Source organism: Scyliorhinus canicula, chromosome 7 (genome assembly GCF_902713615.1).
Source record: "Scyliorhinus canicula chromosome 7, sScyCan1.1, whole genome shotgun sequence".
In the NCBI taxonomy this organism is placed as follows: Eukaryota; Metazoa; Chordata; class Chondrichthyes; order Carcharhiniformes; family Scyliorhinidae; genus Scyliorhinus; species Scyliorhinus canicula.
The window spans coordinates 189,113,418-189,133,653 of record NC_052152.1 but is presented as its reverse complement, the minus strand read 5'-3'; the positions used below and the strand labels follow the sequence as shown (position 1 = coordinate 189,133,653).

General features: G+C 44.8%; 1 protein-coding gene across 2 annotated transcripts in view; it reads right to left on the bottom strand.

Moving 5' to 3' along the window:
* rbbp8l (retinoblastoma binding protein 8-like) overlaps positions 1–15,606 on the bottom strand; it is a 155,756-nt gene extending 140,150 nt beyond the window's left edge. Inside the window, exon 1 of one of the 2 annotated variants that reach the window (XM_038803512.1) lies at positions 15,314–15,606. The gene's annotated coding sequence lies outside the window, so the exon portion shown is untranslated. The remainder of the gene's footprint in view (positions 1–15,313) is intronic. The other variant, XM_038803513.1, reaches the window with a different exon arrangement.
* Between the last annotated feature and the right edge of the window lie 4,630 nt (positions 15,607–20,236).

Below are 20,236 nucleotides of genomic sequence, written 5' to 3'. Positions count from 1 at the left end.
TGTTAGAAAATGTAGCAATGGTTTTCAAGAAAGGGGAAATAACAGGGGGTAAATGCCAGTTGGTCTGACACCAGGGGCTGCATTCTCCGTCGGTGGGATTCTCCACTTCACCAGTAGCGCACTCACGCCCATGGATATCCCGAAGGCTTGGGGATGCCCACAATGGAAAACCCCATTGGTCGGCTGGTGAGAGAGAGAATCCCACCCCCGTTGTTTGGAAAATGCTGGAATCGATCATTAGAGAAGTCTTAACAATACCCCTCGAAAATCATAGAATGATCAGACATTCCTGAAAGGGATTGGTTTATTTGATGTTTTTCAGGAATTAACTAATAAAGTAGATAAAGGCACACTGGTTAGCACTGCTGCCCCACAGCGCCAGGGACCCAGGTTCGATTCCGACCTCGGGAAACTATTTGTGTGGAATTTGCACATTCTGCCCACGTCTGTGTGGGTTTCCTCCGGGTACTCCGGTTTCCTCCCACAGTCCAAAGATGTGCAGGGTAGGTCGATTGGTCACGCAAAATTGCCCCTTAGGGTGAGGTTGCGGGAATAGGGTGGGGGATTAGCCTAGCCACAGTTGTGTTTCGAAGGGTTGGTGCAGACTCATGGGTTGAAAGGCCTCTTTCTGTACTGTAGGGATTCCAATAGTGATGAAGTAACTTCACTCAAAGGGTTGTGAACTTTCGAATTCCCTAACATAATGTGTTTTGGATATTCCATCTCTGAGTTGATGCAAGGCTGAGATAAACAGTTTTTTGTTCTCTCAGGGAATCAAGGAATATGAGGAGCTGATGGAAAAGCAGAATTGAAGTAAAAGATCCGCCTGATTATTCCGACTGGTGGGGCAGGTTTGAGGGTCCTATTATTGATTTCAGTTCCCATTTCTTATGTACTTGTGGTGGAAAAGCTCTGCCGATTTATTCACCGCTGAATACATTGCTTGTAATCTGATCTTGTAACCACTGTAATTATATGAACATAGAAACAGGAGTAGACCATTCAGCCCCTCCAGCCTATCCTACCATTTAATGAGATCATGACTGATCTGACCTAACTCCATGTACCTGCCTTTGGCCCATATCCTTTAATATCTTTGCTTAACATAAATACATCTATCTCAGATTTAAAATTAATAATTGATCTAGCTTCAACTGCAGTTTGTTCATCCATTGAGTGAAGAAGTTTTTCGTAACATCTCTCCTGAATTATCTAACCCAAATTTTTAGACTATGCTCCCTAGTTTTAGAATCTCCAACCAGTAGAAATAGTTTATCTTTAAGTGCCCTGTCTTTCCTGCTAATGTCTTGAATACTTTGATCAGATCACCCCTTAACCTTCTAAATTCTAGCAAAAACAGGCCTAATCCATGCAATCTCTCCTCGTAACGTAACCCCTGTAGCCCAGGTATCATTCTTATAAACCTATGTTGCACTCTCTCCAAGGTCAAAATATCCTTCCTAAGGTGTGGTGCCCAGTGTAGCTCACAGTACTCCAAGTGCTGTCTCTGTGGGCAAGGACTGTTTCATTATCTGGATTGGATTGGATTTGTCTATTGTCATGTGTACTGAGGTACAGTGAAAAGTATTTTTCTGCGAGCAGCTCAACTAATCATTAAGTGCATGAAAATAAAATAAAATGCTGGCTTCACGGTAGCATGGTGGTTAGTATCAATGCTTCACAGCTCCAGGGTCCCAGGTTCGATTCCCGGCTGGGTCACTGTCTGTGTGGAGTCTGCACGTCCTCCCCGTGTGTGCGTGGGTTTCCTCCGGGTGCTCCGGTTTCCTCCCACAGTCCAAAGATGTGCGGGTTAGGTGGATTGGCCATGCTAAATTGCCCATAGTGTAAGGTTAAGGGGGGGGTTGTTGGATTACGGGTATAGGGTGGATACGTGGGTTTAAGTAGGGTGATCATTGCTCGGCACAACATCGAGGGCCGAAGGGCCTGTTCTGTGCTGTACTGTTCTATGTTCTAAAATACATAATTGAGCAACACCAGGTACACAAAGTACTTACATAACACCGGCATCGGTGAAGCTTACAGGGGTGGAATGTTAATGAGGTCAGTCCATAAGAGGGTCGTTTAGTAGTCTGGTAACAGTGGGTAAGAAGCTGTTTTTGAGTCTGTTTGTGCGTGTTCTCAGACTTTTGTATCTCCTGCCCGATGGAAGAAGTTGGAAGAGTGAGTAAGCCGGGTGGGAGGGGTCTTTGATTATGCTGCCTGCTTTCCCCAGGCAGCGGGAGGTGTCGATGGAGTCAATGGATGGGAGGCAGGTTCATGTCATGGTATGGAGATTGGCTTTAATTGGTGATTATTGGTTTCTCGCCACACCATGGCGGGATCCTGATTTCGCCAACGAGAGCAGGCCAGTTAGATCGCAAACAGATCGCCACCCGGCGCGGCTCCTGATTTCGGCCCCTCCTGCGATCTAACGGCTGCATTGCGCTCAAGTAAGAGGGCGATGAGGCCAATAGAACATAGAACATACAGTGCAGAAGGAGGCCATTCAGCCCATCGAGCCTGCACCGACCCACTCAAACCCTTACTTCCACTCTATCTCCGTAACCCAATAACCCCTCCTAACTTTAGTGGTCACTAAGGGCAATTTAGCATGGATAATCCACCTAACCTGCACGTGTTTGGACTGTGGGAGGAAACCGGAGCACCCGGAGGAAACCCACGCAGACAGGGGAGAATGTGCAGACTCCGCACAGACAGTGACCCAGCAGGGAATCAAACCTGTGACCCTGGCGCTGTGAAGCCACAGTGCTATCCACTTGTGCTACCGTGCTGAGATTGTGCCTGTTGTTGAGAACCAAATCCTTTGCCATATCCAGCTGTTTCCTGATATCGCGTGGAGTGAGTTAGGTCACTGGAGCACCCGGAGGAAACTGGACCTCAAGAAGAGGCAAAGATGGATCTTCTAATTGTCACTTCTGGCTGAAGATATGCAAGGGCTTCAGTCTTGTCTTCTGTTCTCATGTGCTGGGTTCTGCCATCATTGAGGATGTGGATGTCTGTGGAGCCCTCTCCTCCTGGAAGTTGTTTAATTGTCCATCACCATTCATGACTGGATGAGGCAGACAGCAAAGCTTTGATCCAATCTCACTAAAGGAGAGACGGTGACAATGTCATGAAACTAGTAATCCAGAGACCCAGGCTAACTCTCTGAGGACATGGGTTCAAATTCTACCGTAGCAGTTGGTAGAACTTAAATTGATAAAATCTGGAATTGAACACTATTCTCAGTAATGATGACCATGAAACTCATTGATTGTTGTAAAAACCTGTATGGTTCACTAATATCCTTTAGGGAAGAAAATCTTCCATCCTTGCCAGGCCTACATATGACTCCTGTCTGACAGCAATATGGTTGACTTTGGACTTCCTTCTGAAATGGACAAGCAAGTCACTCAGTTTAAGGGCAATTAAAAAATATATAATTCAAGGGATGTTGTGGGCTTCGTTGGCAAGGTCAACATTGATTATCCATCCCTAATTACTCTTGGGAAGCTGGTGGTAAGCTGCCTTCATGAACCGTGCAGTCCACATTTTGTAGGTGCACCCACGGTGCTATTAGGGAGGGAGTTCCAGGATTTTGACACAGTGGCAGTAAAGGAACTGAACACATTTCCAACTGATTGGCATGGAATAGTGAGTGGCATGGAATAGTGAGTGGCATAGAGAGCAACGTGCAGGTGGTGATGTTCCAATGTAGCTGCTGCTCTTGTCCTTGTAGATGGTAGTGGTAGTAGGTTTAGACGGTGCGGTTCAAGGAGCATTGGCGAGTTCCTACAGTGCATCTTGTAGATGGTACACATGGCTGCAACTGTGCGTCAGTGGTGGAGGTTCTGAATGTTTGTAGAAGGGATACCAATCAAGCAGGCTGCTTTGTCTTAAATGGTATCGAGCATTTTGAGTGTTATTGGAGCTGAACTCATCCAGGCAAGTGGGGAATATTCCATCACTGACTTGTACCTTCTAGACTGTGGACAGACTTTGGGGAGTTGGGAGGTCAGATACTCACCACTGGATTTCTAGCCCCTGAGCTACACTTGTAGCCACAGTATTTATATGGCTAGTCCAATTTCAGTTTCTGGTCAATGGTAAACCCGCAAGGATGTTGACAGTGGTGGATTCAGTGATGGTAATGTCAGTGAATGTCAAGGGGTAATGGTTAGATTTTCTTTTGTTGGAGATGGGCAGAAAATGCTGCACTTGCCAACATCCCACATCCACATCCAAAGAAAGAATTTTAAAAATGATCTATTCCTGTTCCTATTTCTTGTGTTCTTAAAGAAAGAAGATTATGAGGGGCATGGATAGAGAGGATGGGCAGGCACTCTTTCCCGGGGGCATAGGATAAGATCATGGGGCAAAGTTTACAGGTGATGTGCGAGGCAGGTTTTATACAAAGAGGGTGGTGAGTGGCCTGGAACGCGCTGCCAGGGGGAGGTTGTGGAAGCAAAAGGCAACTCAACAAATACATGGATAGTATGGGTATAGAGGGATGGGGCACCAGGAAATGCTGAGGGTTTTGGCCAAGGGTGGTATCGTGACCAGTACAGGCTCGGAGGGCTGATGGGCCTGTTCCTGCTCTGTATTGTTCTTTGTTCTTTGTGAAGAGTTGATACTGGCTACTTTTGCAAAGCTATTATAATATACAGTTGCCAAATGCTCCTAAATGGCAGGTTAAAACCTTTGTTTTACAAATTTACAACATGGGTGCAGATCATTGAAATCATCAGGGTTAATATCAACATTGGAGTCATGAAATGTGAGCATAAGCATTTGGATGATTGGATTGGATTGGATTTGTTTATTGTCACGTGTACCGAGGTACAGTGAAAAGTATTTTTCTGCAAGCAGCTCAACAGATCATTCAGTACATGGGAAGAAAAGGGAATTAAACACAATTCAAGAAAATACAAAAAAATACATAATAGGGCAACACAAGATATACAATGTAATGACATAAGCACTGGCATCGGATGAAGCATACAGGGTGTAGTGTTAATGAGGTCGATCAATAAATAAGAGGGTCATTTAGGAGTCTGGTGACATTGGGGAAGAAGCTGTTTTTGAGTCTGTTCGTGCGTGTTCTCAGACTTCTGTATCTCCTGCCAGATGGAAGAAGTTGGAAAAGTGAGTAAGCCAGGTGGGAGGGGTCTTTGATTATGCTGCCCGCTTTCCCCAGGCAGCGGGAGGTGTAGATGGAGTCCATGGATGGGAGGCAGGTTTGTGTGATGGACTGGGCGGTATTCACGACCCTCTGAAGTTCCTTGCGGTCCTGGGCCGAGCAGTTGCCATACCAGGCTGTGATGCAGATAGGATGCTTTCTATAGCGCATCTGTAAAAGTTGGTAAGGGTTAATGTGGACATGCCGAATTTCCTTAGTTTCCTGAGGAAGTATAGGCGCTGTTGTGCTTTCTTGGTGATAGCGTTGGCGTGAGTGGACCAGGACAGATTTTTGGTGATGTGCACCCCTAGGAATTTGGAACTGGTAATCATCTCCACCTCGGCCCCGTTGATGCTGACAGGGGTGTGTACAGTACTTTGCTTCCTGAAGTCGATGACCAGTTCTTTAGTTTTGCTGGCATTGAGGGAGAGATTGTTGTCGTTACACCACTCCACTAGGTTCCCTATCTCCCTCCTGTATTCTGACTCGTCATTATTCGAGATCCGGCCCGCTATGGTCGTATCGTCAGCAAACATGTAGATGGAGTTGGAACCAAGTTTTGCCATGCAGTCGTGTGTGTAAAGGGAGTAGAGTAGGGGCTAAGTACGCAGCCTTGCGGGGCACCGGTATTGAGGACTATTATGGAGGAGGTGTTGGTGTTCATTCTTACTGATTGTGGTCTGTTAGTCAGAAAATCAAGGATCCAGTTGCAGAGTGGAGAGCCAAGTCCTAGGTTTTGGAGCTTTGATATGAGCTTGGCTGGGATTATGGTGTTGAAGGCGGAGCTGTAGTCAATAAATAGGAGTCTGATGTAGGAGTCCTTGTTTTCGAGATGCTCTAGGGATGAGTGTAGGGCGAGGGAAATGGCGGCTGATGTGGACCGGTTGCGACGGTATGCGAATTGAAGTGGGTCAAGGCGTTCCGGGAGTATGGAGGTGATTCGCTTCATGATCAGCCTCTCGAAGCACTTCATTACAACTGACGTCAGGGCCACCGGGCGGTAGTCATTGAGGCACGTTGCCTGGTTCTTCTTTGGTACCGGTATGATGGTGGTCTTCTTAAAGCAGGTGGGGACCTCGGGGTGGAGTAGGGATAGGTTAAAGATGTCTGTGAATACCTCTGCCAGCTGGTCTGCACAGGCTCTGAGTGCACGACCAGGGATCCCGTCCGGGCCCGTCGCCTTCCGTGGGTTCACTTTCAGGAAGGCCGATCTGACTTCGGAAGCTGTGATGGTGGGTATGAATTCCAACTTTAGATTTGGAATCAGGTTCAAATTTGGAAGGTACAAGTGCACATATCACAAAACATTGGTGGCATATACGCAGTGATAACTAAACAAGATTGTTAAAGAAACAATGACAAACCATTATTTCTGAAATAAACCAGCCCTACATCTACTACTGGATTATTCGTCTCAACCATACCCATCAAGGGGTAACTGGTAATTTAAACATGCACCCATCACTTCATACTCAATAAATCAGACACATATTCATTAAAACATAATAAATATCTGGTCTATGATGAGTGAATCTATGTGTAGATAGCTAGAATCCAGAAATAAAAGCTAAATTTGAGATTAGATAGATAGAGTAATACAGCACAGAACAGGCCCTTCGGCCCACGATGTTGTGCCGAACTTTTGTCCTAGGTTAATCATAGAATTTTGGACCCTAAGGGCAATTTATCATGACCAATCCACCCAACCTGCACATCTTTGGACTGTGGGAGGAAACCGGAGTACCCGGAGGAAACCCACGCACACACAGGGAGGATGTGCAGATTGTAAGCGATATATATGAATTATAAGTTGAGACATTTCTTGAATCAAAGGAGCATGATTCTTATTGGGGGAATTGTTGTGGATTTGGATGTGGATCTCATGGGTTTCCACCTCTTTCATTACTTGATATGAGTTAGGACAGAATAGTGCAAGGGGCCACTTCTTCAGGCTCCTGCACTTACACAGCGCCTTCACTTTGGAAGCTAGTGTGGGGTGGGTGAAGTCAAGCAATGATTGAAATTATGGAATGCACCGCCTGAGACATTCGAAATGGAATTGGGCTGTCTCTGAAAAAGGAAGAATGTGCAGGGTTGCGGGAGAAGGCGGGAGAGTAGAATTAAATTAATTGCTCATTCAGTGTGCCAGTGCAGACACGATGGGCTGAATGGCTTCCTTCTGCACTGTAATAATTCTCTGATTTGTGATTCTTTTCTTTCATAAATTTAGAGTACCCAAGTCTTTTTTTTTCCCAATTAAAGGGCAATTTAGTGTGGCCATCACACTAGCCTGCACATCTTCAGGTTGTGGGGATGAGACCCACGCAAACACCACAGGGACAGTGACATGGATCCTCAAGTGAGATAGCAGTGCTAACCACATCGGCACCATGCTGCCTCCTGATTTGTGATTCTGGGTGGATGATGCAGGCGTGTTCCTTGGAGTTCAGCGTGAATCACTCCTGATCGAGCAAGATCTACATCCACTCAGAGTCAACCGAGCTCCTCGTGTGCTCTAAATTGGGGATTGTGGATGCAACGGCAAATGGCACTCAATTGCCCATTGATCGTCACTGCAGGGGACATACTTTACCATACAAAATCAAAACTTTTGTCCTTTTTATTAGGCCTAATTTAAGCCTTAGATTCCCCTCTCAAGACTGTCACTGAGAGATGTGCTGCTTTTGTGGGGTTGGTTGGCAGCTTTTTCACTCTTACAGGTGCAGGCTTCAGTCCTGATGTTTAAATGTGCTGCTGTGTAATTATGTCAATTATCAGTTTTAGCCCGAATGGTATCATATGATGGTGTGACCTTTACCAATTTGAGGAGCGGATAGGAGTGTATGGTGGGCATTCTATGTGGCAACTAGTGCAAAGCAGTTTGGTAACAAGTGAGTATTATTACTGTGGAATTCCATCCTTCCATGACACTAATACACAGACATTCTATACAAAACCGAAAACTGTCTGATTGACGTGAGATTGAGTTCCAAGAATTGGAAGAGAGTTCAAACTGTAACACTGCCACTAACTAAGTAACAAATTCATCAGTAACAAAACTACATTGATATAGCACCTTTAATATGACAGAATTTCCTGACACGCATCACAAGCGATATCAGAACACTGAACAGGCACTTAGCGAAGAGTTAGGTAAAGTAACTGAGAGTGGAGTGGGGCCCAAAAGGCAAGGTTCAGGCATTTTTGAATATTCACATTGTTACCTTTCAGAACGTTCAAGATTTTAACGAGGCAATTATCCAGCATTCTTGAATTTTAGATCTTAATTTGATAGATTTTTGTTTTCCATAGGTGTTATGGGATAAGGGGCAAAGATCTCAATCAAAGATAGAACAGGCTCAAGTTACTATGTACCTTGGTGGTAGATATTACAGCAATCTATGTGGCCACTCTATCTTAGCCCAGCTCATATCACTGATCTCTGTGCCGCCTCTCAAGGACTGGCTTAATGGCTAACCTAAAGATTGCCTTATTTTGATTTATTTATTTTCACATGCACCTAGGTACAGTGAAAAGTATTGTCTGCGTACAGTCCAGGCAGGTCATTCCATACATGAATACATAGAATATAGTATAAAAGATGAAAGAAGAGGATCTGTAGAGGAGGGCTCGCAGAGAGCCACCACGCTCTGGCGCAATCTCAGAATTCAAGTGTTAATGAAGCACTGAAGTTTGACATAAGCAGGTATGACACCACCGTTGTAGGCGAATCGTGGTTTGCTGAGACATTTTTTCTTTCAATTTTTTCCAATTAAGGGGCAATCTAGCATGGGCAATCCACCAACCCAGCACTTCTTTGGGTTATAGGGTGAGACGCACGCAGACACGGGGAGAATGTGCACATTTCATACGGACAGTGACCCGGGCTGGGATCCAACCCGGGTCCTCGGCGCCATAGTCATAGAGTTTACAGTGCAGAAGGAGGCCATTCGGCCCATCGGGTCTGCACCGGCCCTTGGAAAGATCTTAAGTCCCACTTAAGCCCCATACCTCCACCCTATCCCCGTAACCCAGTAATCCCACCTAACCTTTTTGTTTTGGTCACTAAGGGCGATTTAGCATGGCCAATCCACCTAACCTGCACATCTTTGGATTGTGGGAGGAAACTGGAGCACCCAGAGGAAACCCACGCAGACACCGGGAGAACATGCAGACTCCGTACAGACACTGACCAGAGCCGGGAATTGAACCTGGGGCCCTGGCGCTGTGAAGCAAGCATGAGGCAGCAGTGGTAACCACTGTGCCACCCTGTTGAGACACATTATAAAGTGTATCTCCACCTGGTTGGAAGCTACAGATTTTGAACAAACTCCTTGCAACTGGGGGTATTAGCAACACAAGGGCTACAGTTCCGAATGACAGGTTATGGTGACATTAGTGTTTCTATTCCGCTTTCATTTGAATTCAGTTCGAGGGGGAAACATTGTTTCTGCTGATTTCCTTACTGGAATTTCTTATCTGCATTTAATCATAGGTAAAGTCCTATCTCTTGAATGACTTTAATTATTAGCATAATACACAAGACCATTAATCCATTTGGTTGCTATTCTGATTAAACTTAATTTCTAATTGAATTTGTATTTCCTTCACCCCATCATTGGCAACTACACCTTCAGCTGCTGTGGCCTTGAGAATTCGCATTCCAAACCTTGCTACCTCTTTCACCATACATTTGGTCACTTGACCTCACATATCTTCTTTATCCTTTTCAAGACATTTCAGAGTCAACCCATTGCTGTAGCCACATGGCAGATTTAGAGTTATAGAGTCATACAGGTTTACAGCAGGAAAACAGGCCCTTTGGCCCAATTTGTCCATGCCGCCCAGTTTTTAACACTAAGCTAGTCCCAATTGTTTGCATTTGGCCCATAGCCCTCCATATCCTGCTTTCCCATATAACTGTCTAAATACTTTTTAAGACAACATTTTACCCACCTTTACCTGCTGCTGGCAGCTCGCTCCAGATACTCCCCACCCTCTGTGTAAAAGAATTGCCCCTCTGGGCCCTTTTGTATCTCTCCCCTCTCACCTTAAATCTATGCCCTCTAGTTTTAGACTCCCCTACCTTTGGGAAAAGATGTTGACTATCTACCTTATCTATGCCCCGCATTATTTTATAGACCTCTATATGGTCACCCCTAAGCCTCCTATGCTCCAGGGAAAAATGTCCCAGTCTATCCAGCCTCTCAATATAACTCAAACCATCAAGTGCCGGTAACATCCTAGTAAATCTTTTCTGCACTGTTTCTATTTTAATAATATCCTTTCGATAATAGGGTGACCAGAACTGTACACAGTATTCCAAGTGTGGCCTTACCAATGTGAAATGAAAATGAAAATCGCTCATTGTCACAAGTAGGCTTCAAATGAGGCTACTGTGAAAAGCCCCTAGTCACCACATTCTGCCGCCTGTTCGGGGAGGCTGGTACAGGAATTGAACCGTGCTGCTGGCCTGCCTTGGTCTGCTTTCAAAGCCAGTGATTTAGCCCTGTGTTAAACCAGCCCCATGTCTTGTACAACTTCAGCAAGACGTCCCAATTCTTGTATTCAGTGTTCTGGCCCATGAAACCAAGCATGCCGAATGCCTTCTTCACCACCCTGTCCTCCCGTGACTGCAGTTTCATGGAGCTATGAACCTGTACTAGATCTCTTTGTTCTATAACTCTCCCCAACACCCTACCATTAACTGATTAAGCCCTGCCCTGATTTGATCTACCAAAATGCACCACCTCACATTTATCTAAATTAAACTCCATCTGCCATTCATCGTCCTACTGGTCCAATTGATCCAGATCCCGTTGCAATCCAAGATAACCTTCTCCACTGTCCACGATGCCACCAATCTTAGTGTCATCTGCAAACTTACTAACCATGCATCCTAAATTCTCATCCAAATCATTAATATAAATAACAAATATCAGTGGATCCAGCACTGATCCCTGAGGCACACCGCTGATCACGGGCCTCCAGTTTGATAAACAACCCTCCACAACCACCCTTTTATCTTCTGTCGTCAAACAAATTTTGTATCCAATTAGCTACCTCACCCTGGATCCCTTGAGATTTAACCTTATGCAACAACCTACCACGTGGTACCTTGTCAAAGGCCTTGCTAAAGTCCATGTAGACAACATTGACTGCAATGCCCTCATCTATCTTCTTGGTTACTCCTTCAAAAAACTCAAATTCGTGAGACATTATTTTACAGTCACAAAGCCATGCTGACTGCCCCTAATCAGACCTTGTCTCTCTGATTGCCTGTGGATCCTGTCACTCAGAATACCTTCTAACAACTTACCCACCACAGATGTTAGGCTCACCAGTCTGTAGCTCCCAGGCTTATCGCTACAGGCCTTCTCAAACATAGGCACGACATTTGCTACCCTCCAATCTTCAGGGAACTCACCTATGGCTGTCGATGATTCAAATATCTCTGCTGGGGGACCCGCAATTTCTCCCTATCCTCCCACAACGTCCTGGGATACATTTCATCAGGTCTCGGGGATTTGTCTACCTTGATGTGCTTGAAGACTTCCAGCACCTGCTTCTCTGTAATATGTACACTTCTCAAGACATCACTATTTATTTCCCCAAGTTCCATAACATTCTCAACAGTAAATTCCAATGAGAAATATTCATATAGGATCTCACCTATCTCTTGTGGATCCGCACAAAGTTGACCGTGTAGTTCTTTAAGGATCCTAAAGAAATTAGTGAACCAGATGGGTTCTTATGATAACTGATGATGGTTTTGTGGATAATGAGACAAGCTTTCAATTCCATATGATTAATTGAATTTAAATTGCACCCACTGCTGCCCCATGTCCCCAGACCTCAGGATTACTAGTCTACGAACAGAACCACTTTGTCACCATCTTCTCCTCAAATATCTTTATGTGGTTCGGTGTCTATTTTTGTCTGATAATAATAATCTTTATTATTGTCACAAGTAGGCTTACATTAACACTGTAATAAAGAACAAAGAAAAGTACAGCACAGGAACAGGCCCTTCGGCCCTCCAAGCCTGTGCCGACCATGCTGCCCGTCTAAACTAAAATCTTCTTCACTTCCTGGGCCTGTATCCTTCTATTCCAGGGGTGGGCAAACTACGGCCCGCGGGCCGCATGCAGCCCGCCAAAGGTCTTCATGCGGCCCACCAAGTCATTAAAAAAAAAAAAAAAAAAATTTTTTTAATTTAAAAAGGTTAATGGGGGGGAGGGGGTTACTTACTGGTATAGGGTGGATACGTTGACTTGAGTAGGGTGATCATTGCTCAGCACAACATCGAGGGCCGAAGGGCCTGTTCTGTGCTGTACTGTTCTATGTTCTATGTTCTCTATGAGGCGCCCAGAATCATAACCAGGTGAAGTAATTATTTTACTTAATATACTATGCGGCCCTTTAAAATTGTGAATTTCTGAATGTGGCCCTTGCACGGAAAAGTTTGCCCACCCCTGTTCTATTCCTATCCGATTCATGTATTTGTCAAGATGCCCCTTAAATGTCACTATCGTCCCTGCTTCCACCACCTCCTCTGGCAGCAAGTTCCAGGCACCCACTACCTCTGTGTAAAAAACTTGCCTCGTACATCTCCTCTAAACCTTGCCCCTCGCACCTTAAACCTATGCTCCCTAGTAATTGACCCCTCTACCCTGGGAAAAGTCTCTGACTATCCCAGGGGTGGGCAAACTACGGCCCGCGGGCCGCATGCGGCCCGCCAAAGGTATTTCTGCGGCCCACCAAGTCATTAAAAAAAAAAGGATTTTTAAAAAAAAAAATTTTTTTAAAAAAAATTTTTTTTTAAGGTTAATGGGGGGGGGGCTGTTGGGTTACTTACTGGTATAGGGTGGATACGTTGACTTGAGTAGGGTGATCATTGCTCGGCACAACGTCGAGGGCCGAAGGGCCTGTTCTGTGCTGTACTGTTCTATGTTCTATGTTCTATATGAGGCGCCCAGAATCATAACCGGGTGAAGTAATTATTTTACTTAATATACTATGCGGCCCTTTGTGAATTGTGAATTTCTGAATGTGGCCCTTGCACGGAAAAGTTTGCCCACCCCTGGACTATCCACTCTGTTATGCCCCTCATAATTTTGTAGACCTCTATCAGGTCGCCCCTCAACCTCCGTCATTCCAGTGAGAACAAACCAAGTTTATTCAACCTCTCCTCATAGCTAATGCCCTCCATACCAGATAACATCCTGGTAAATCTCTTCTGCACCCTCTCTAAAGCCTCCACATCCTTCTGGTAGTGTGGCAATCAGAATTGAACACTATACTCCAAGTGTGGCCTAACTAAGGTTCTATACAGCTGCAACATGACTTGCCAATTCTTATATTCAATGCCCCAGCCAATGAAGGCAAGCATGCCATATGCCTTCTTGACTACCTTCTCCATCTGTGTTGCCCCTTTCAGTGACCTGTGACCTGTACACCAAGATCTCTCTGACTGTCAATACTCTTGAGGGATCTACCATTCACTGTATATTCCCTACCTGCATTAGACCTTCCAAAATGCATTACCTCACATTTGTCCGGATTAAACTCCATCTGCCATCTCTCCGCCCAAGTCTCCAAACGATCTAAATCCTGCTGTGTGCTCTGACAGTCCTCATCGCTATCCGCAATTCCACCAACCACCAATGAATTTACTATGAAAATCTCCTAGTCGTCACACTACGGCACCTGTTCGGGCACACTGAGGGAGAATTCAGAATGTCCAAATTATCCAACAGCACGTCTTTCGGGACTTGTGGGAGGAATTCGAAGCACCCGGAGGAACCCCACGCAGACACGGGGAGAACGTGCAGACTCCGCACAGACTGCGACCCAAGCTGGGAATCGAACCTGGGACCCTGGCACTGTGAAGCAACAGTGCTAAGCACAGTGCTATTAGGCTCAGGTGAAGTGCCATTTACTATGTTAAAGGTGCTATCTAGATGTTGTCGTTCAACTGATGGGAAGCAAACCCAAATGTAAATTTAATTTGAATCTGGAATCTCTTATTAACATGCAGCAAACAATTGTGTTTTTTTTGTTGATAAATCGCAAATGCTATTAAACCATTAACAGTGTAAAGTTCTTAAAAAAACACTTAGACAAATAATCGTATCTTTCTTCCCTGGCACTGCCAAGTCTGCTTGTTTAACTGCAACAGTTTGTTTTTCTCAAACAATAATCAGATGAGTGAGGGCAAAGGGCTTGGATAATTATTACAGCTCTCCTTCCAAACAACCATATGCTTGGGTAATTGTATAACTCAAGGTCAACAAGTAGAAAATACGAAGGAAAAGTCCCCACCCACATTCAGCAGGCATTCACTCAGAGAATCAGGAAGCAGTTACGGGGCGGGGGTGGTTAAGGGGAGGCGTGAACAGAAAGGGAGACGGTGCTGAAAGCCAACTTTAACCAGCCCTGGACACGTTGAACCATTGATTTGCTGTTTGTGTTCTCCTGTGACTTTCAGATTCTTCCCAGTGCTTATTGCTCTGCTTGAATATTATACATCTTTCTCCTCCCAGGGGAATGATGCGCCCAAACTAAAAAAAAATGCGGCACTGAAATAAATGTTCCTTGGCAATTTGGGTATTGTTCCAGATGAAATCCCGCGCAGTATGCAAATATCGGTGCCACCCCACCGCTTGGAAGAAGCTGGAGATTTTTGTTTGACTGCAAGATGAAACATGCCTTTAAGTCTCCGACAGACTTCTGAGTTTAATCGTCGTAGAAGCACTGGGAAGTCTTTCAAAATAATGTGAAGCCATCATTAAGAAAATGCTGCGTATTACAGGCCTATTTGATCCCTGCATGTTACACACCTCACAACTGACTCAATCAGAAGTGCCAATTCATTGTCAGAATTTGCTACTTTAATATCTTATCGGAAAGGTAAACGCACTTCTGTACGTGTGTTAGAATTACAGACGGGACTGAAGACAGTGGTGATAAGGATCACACAAATACTGGAAAGGCATCAGCACAGGAATGCAGGAGACTAGCAATAAACCAGCACTAGGCAGATAGCCCAGGCGATTTTACACTTAAAAACCCGTTCAAACACAATTAGAACAGACAGGAACAGTTGACAGTATAGAAATACCACATACTCACCCCACAGCCCGTGTTGTACAGGATTTCATGCAGTTTTGTTCAACTTTGCTTTCCACTGGGATCCTGCATCACCCAGGCGCAGCCAGGCAGGATACGTGTAGGTAACAAGATGGTACAGAATGCTCTTAGCTCACACTTGCAGATCTAGTTTGTGTTTCTTTTCCAGTTCTGGCAGCTGCACTGAAGGAAAAAAAAGAGTACAGTGAACTCGCCAGACAGGTTTTGCTATAATATTGTAACAGGTAAAACTAGTTTATTCCATATCATTCAACTATCAAATTAAATGTTTGCTTTGTGTTTGCTGTATGACTGAGCCTTGCTCTCTGGCATCGTTTTGACAGAAAACAGAATACTCATTTTTTCTACCGCAATATAAAGCTTTTTCCTGTTTATTTATTTCACAAGCAACCTATTAATTCACACAATTGAAAGCTGTGTTGAGTTCAATTGCATGTCCCTACTTACGCTATAAACTTTTTCATGTGTATCCAAAGATTTTGATGCCACATCAATTCAGCTGTGGACACATTTTTTAAACATATTTTACTTGCTGCTCTTAAGTTTATTTGACTGCGCATTTGCAAAACATTTAGATAAACTCGCAGCTCGACTGATAATTGCATTTCTTTGAGCTACTCAAAATTTAACATGTTTCAGCATGATTGGAAAAGGAGAGGAATTTTTAAAATGTAGTAGTTGAAGAATGTTATTAATTCTGCCTGATAATTCACCACAGCCAAACAAATGTGGAGTTTTTTTTTTAAATTTAGAGTACCCAATTCATTTTTCCAATTAAGGGGTAATTTGGCATGTTCAATCCACCTACCCTGCACATCTTTGGGTTGTGGGGGCGAAACCCACGCAAAGGGGTAGCACGGTAGCATGGTGGTTAGCATCAATGCTTCACAGCTCCAGGGTCCCAGGTTCGATTCCCGGCTGGGTCACTGTCTATGCGGAGTCTGCACGTCCTCCCCGTGTGTGCGTGGGTTTCCTCCGGGTGCTCCGGTTTCCTCCCACAGTCCAAAGATGTGCGGGTTAGGTGGATTGGCCAGGCTAAATTGCCCTTAGTGTCCTAAAAAATAAGGTTAATGGGGGTTGTTGGGTTACTGGTATAGGGTGGATACGTGGGCTTGAGTAGGGTGATCATTGCTCGGCACAACATCGAGGGCCGAAGGGCCTGTTCTGTGCTGTACTGTTCTAATTCTAATTCTAATTCAAACATGGGGAGAATGTGCAAACTCTACACGGACAGTGACCCAGAGCTGGGATCCAGCCTGGGACCTCGGCGCCATGAGACTGCAATGCTACCACTGCGCCACCGTGCTGTCCTCAAACAAATATGGAGTTGCTGGAAAAGCATTGATTCACGTTTACGTCATGAATCGACAACGTGACATTTGAACAGTTTGAAGAAACCCGGAGATTGCATTTCATGCTGAGCATCAGTTATTCTAGACAACACAAACTGAATGAATTATGCTTGTCGTAAGTATGCTGCAGACGACTAGAGCAGGAGAGAAAGGGAAGCAGAACAGAAACTTAGTCACCTCATAGGACCTGGATGCCCATGCATCACATTTCAATAGGAATTTCTAGTATCTAAATTAAAGTAAATTAACAATAATAATAATAATCTTTATTATTGTCACAAGTCGGCTTACATTAACACTGCAATGCAGTACCTGTGAAAATCCCCTAGTCTCCACATTCCGGCGCCTGTTCGGGTACACTGAGGGAGAATTCAGAATGTCCAATTCACCTAACAAGCATGTCTTTTGGGGCTTGTGAGAGGAAACCGGAGCACCCGGAGGAAACCCACGCAGACACAGGGAGAACGTGCAGACTCCGCCTAGACAGTGACCCAAGCCGGGAATCAAACCTGGAACCCTGGCTCTGTGAAGCAATAGTGCTAAACACTGTGCTACCACCAGTGGTGCGGCCCTGGATCACTGACGGTGTGGAGTTTGGACCATCTCCCCCTGTCTGGGTGGGTTTCACCCTCAAAACCCAAAGATGTGCAGGGTAGGATTGGCCATGTCAATTTGGCCCTTAATTGGAAATTGTTAAAAAATTTAAATTATCACTGGTGCTGTAAAATATATTTTTGCAGTGGTATGATTTCTTTTAAGAAAGAGAATTCATTTTAAAATAAGAAATTAGTCTGAGAATGAATTATACAAAATCTAAAACCAATCGGGGAATGTAGTGCACTGCCAAAAAATGTTTTGCATTCTATCCTTGGTTTGTGTTGTGTTATGCCCTCTCAGAAAACTGGTGTTATTATTGGTTGTGGCACTCCTCATTTGGTGGGGTGGTGGGTCTGTGTGTCCATGGGGTGGAGTGGTGGAGTGTGAAGTGGTGGTGGGGGGAAATCACCCAGGATTTCTTCCGAGTCTTGTTCCAGTGATGACCTTGTGTGTGGGTAATTCATCCAGTTAGAATGTGTCTTCTCCACACATTATAAATATGTAAAATAGTGGTTAAAGGTAAAGGATCTTTTTAAAGCACAATTGAATAAATATCCATGCCTGCCTTGCAGCATGTAACATGGAGTACAGTATGTTTGTGCTGTCAGACATAATGTTCGCCCCCGCCTTGTGTTAAATCTCCCTCCATTTGTTCCTATCAATGACAAACCTGAGTTAATGCAAGTGAATGAAATTTTCCTTTACAACCTTCGATATCAACCACGGCTCAGTGACAGCATTCTTGCCTCTGAGTCGCAAAGGTTATGGGTTCAGATCCCATCTCATGGCTGTAATGAGGGAGTGCTACACGTGTGGGAGGTGCATCTTCGAGATGAGACATTAAACAGCAACCTATCTGTATTCACAGATGGATGTAATATCCAATAAACACTATTTTGAAGAAGAGAATGGGGCTTCTAACTAGTAACCTGGGAAATCCCTCAACTGAAATCACAGGTTGACAGGTGGATTTATTGTCATTGTTGCTCGTGGCACCTTGCTATGTTCGAATTGTTGTGTTCATTGTCTGGCTGCATTTTACAATACAACTCTCTGACAAATTGAAGACTATTTGAAGACAGTTTAAGACTATCACCATTGACCGGAGCTTAACTGAATCAGTCACATAGATACTATGGGCACAAGAGTGGGTCAGAGGCTGAATATTCTGCAGCACATGACTCCTATGTTTTTCATGTATGGAACGATCTGCCTGGACTGGACTTTTCAGAGTACCTCGGTACACTTGACAATAAATCGAAATCTAAAGCAAATGATTCCTCAAAGCCTTTCCACCACCTACGTGGCACAAGTCAGGAGTGTGATGGAATACTCTGCACTCCAGGAGTGCAGCTCCAAAAACACTTAAGACACTTGGCACCATCCAGGACAAAACAAATTGCTTGTGCAGCATCCAACTCAAAATATTAAATGTTCAATCCCTCCACCCCTGGTGCATGATGGCAAGCAGCAGTGTATACCACCTATAAGATGCACTGCTGCATTTCGCTAAGGCGTTTTCCACAACACCTTTCAAACCCCTGAACTCTCCACCTCATACATGGCGCAAGTGAAGATAATTGTGGTTGTTGGAGCACAGTCATTTCAACTCCAGAACATCACTGCGGGAGTTTCCCGGGGTAGTGTCCTCGGCCCAACCATCGTCAACAGTTTCAATGACCTTCCCTCCATCATAAGGTCAGAAGTGGGGATGTTCACTGATGATTGCACAATGATCAGCTCCATTTCCAACCCCTCAGACACTGAAGGAGTCTGTGCCCATATGCAGCAAGACCTGGACAACATTCAGGCTTGGGCTAATAAGTGGCATTCATACCACATACGTGCCAGGCTATTACCAACTCCAACAAGAGTGAATTCAACCATCTCTCCTCAACATTCAATGGCATTACCATTGCCCAGTCCCCCATTATCAACATCTTAGGGGGATACTGTTGATCAGAAACTGAACTGGATCAGCCATATACATACTGTGGCTACAAGAGTAGGTCAGAAGTTGGGAATTCTGTGGAGAATAACTCACCTCCTGACTCCCCAAATCCTATCCACCATCTACAAGGCACTAATGGTCGTGACTCACTAACTTGATAGGCATTAGCGAGAGGCAGCATGGTTTTGTGAGGGGGAGGTCATGTCTCACTAACTTGATAGAGTTTTTCGAAGAGGTCACAAAGATGATCGATGCAGGTAGGGCAGTGGCTGTTGTCTATATGGGCTTCAGTAAGGCCTTTGACAAGGTCCCTCATGGCAGACTGGTACAAAAGGTGAAGTCACACGGGATCAGGGGTGAGCTGGCAAGGGGGATACAGAACTGGCTAGGTCATAGAAGGCAGAGAGTAGCAATGGAAGGGTGCTTTTCTAATTGGAGGGCTGTGACTAGTGGTGTTCCGCAGGGATCAGTGCTGGGACCTTTGCTGTTCGTAGTATATATAAATGATTTGGAGGAAAATGTAACTGGTCTGATTAGTAAGTTTGCAGACGACACAAGGATAGGTGGAATTGCGGATAGCAATGAGGACTGTCAGAGGATACAGCGGGATTTAGATTGTTTGGAGATTTGGGCGGAGAGACGGCAGATGGAGTTTAATCAGAACAAATGTGAGGTAATGCATTTTGGAAGGTCTAACGCAGGTAGGGAATATACAGTGAATGGTAGAACCCTAAAGAGTATTGAAAGTCAGAGAGTTCTAGGTGTACAGGTCCACAGGTCACTGAAAGGGGCAACACAGGTGGAGAAGATAGTCAAGAAGGCATACGGCATGCTTGCCTTCATTGGCCGGGGCATTGAGTATAAGAATTGGCAAGTCATATTGCAGCTGTATAGAACCTTAGTTAGGCCACACTTGGAGTATAGTGTTCAATTCTGGTCGCCACACTACCAGAAGGATGTGGAGGATTTAGAGAGGGTGCAGAAGAGATTTACCAGGATGTTGCC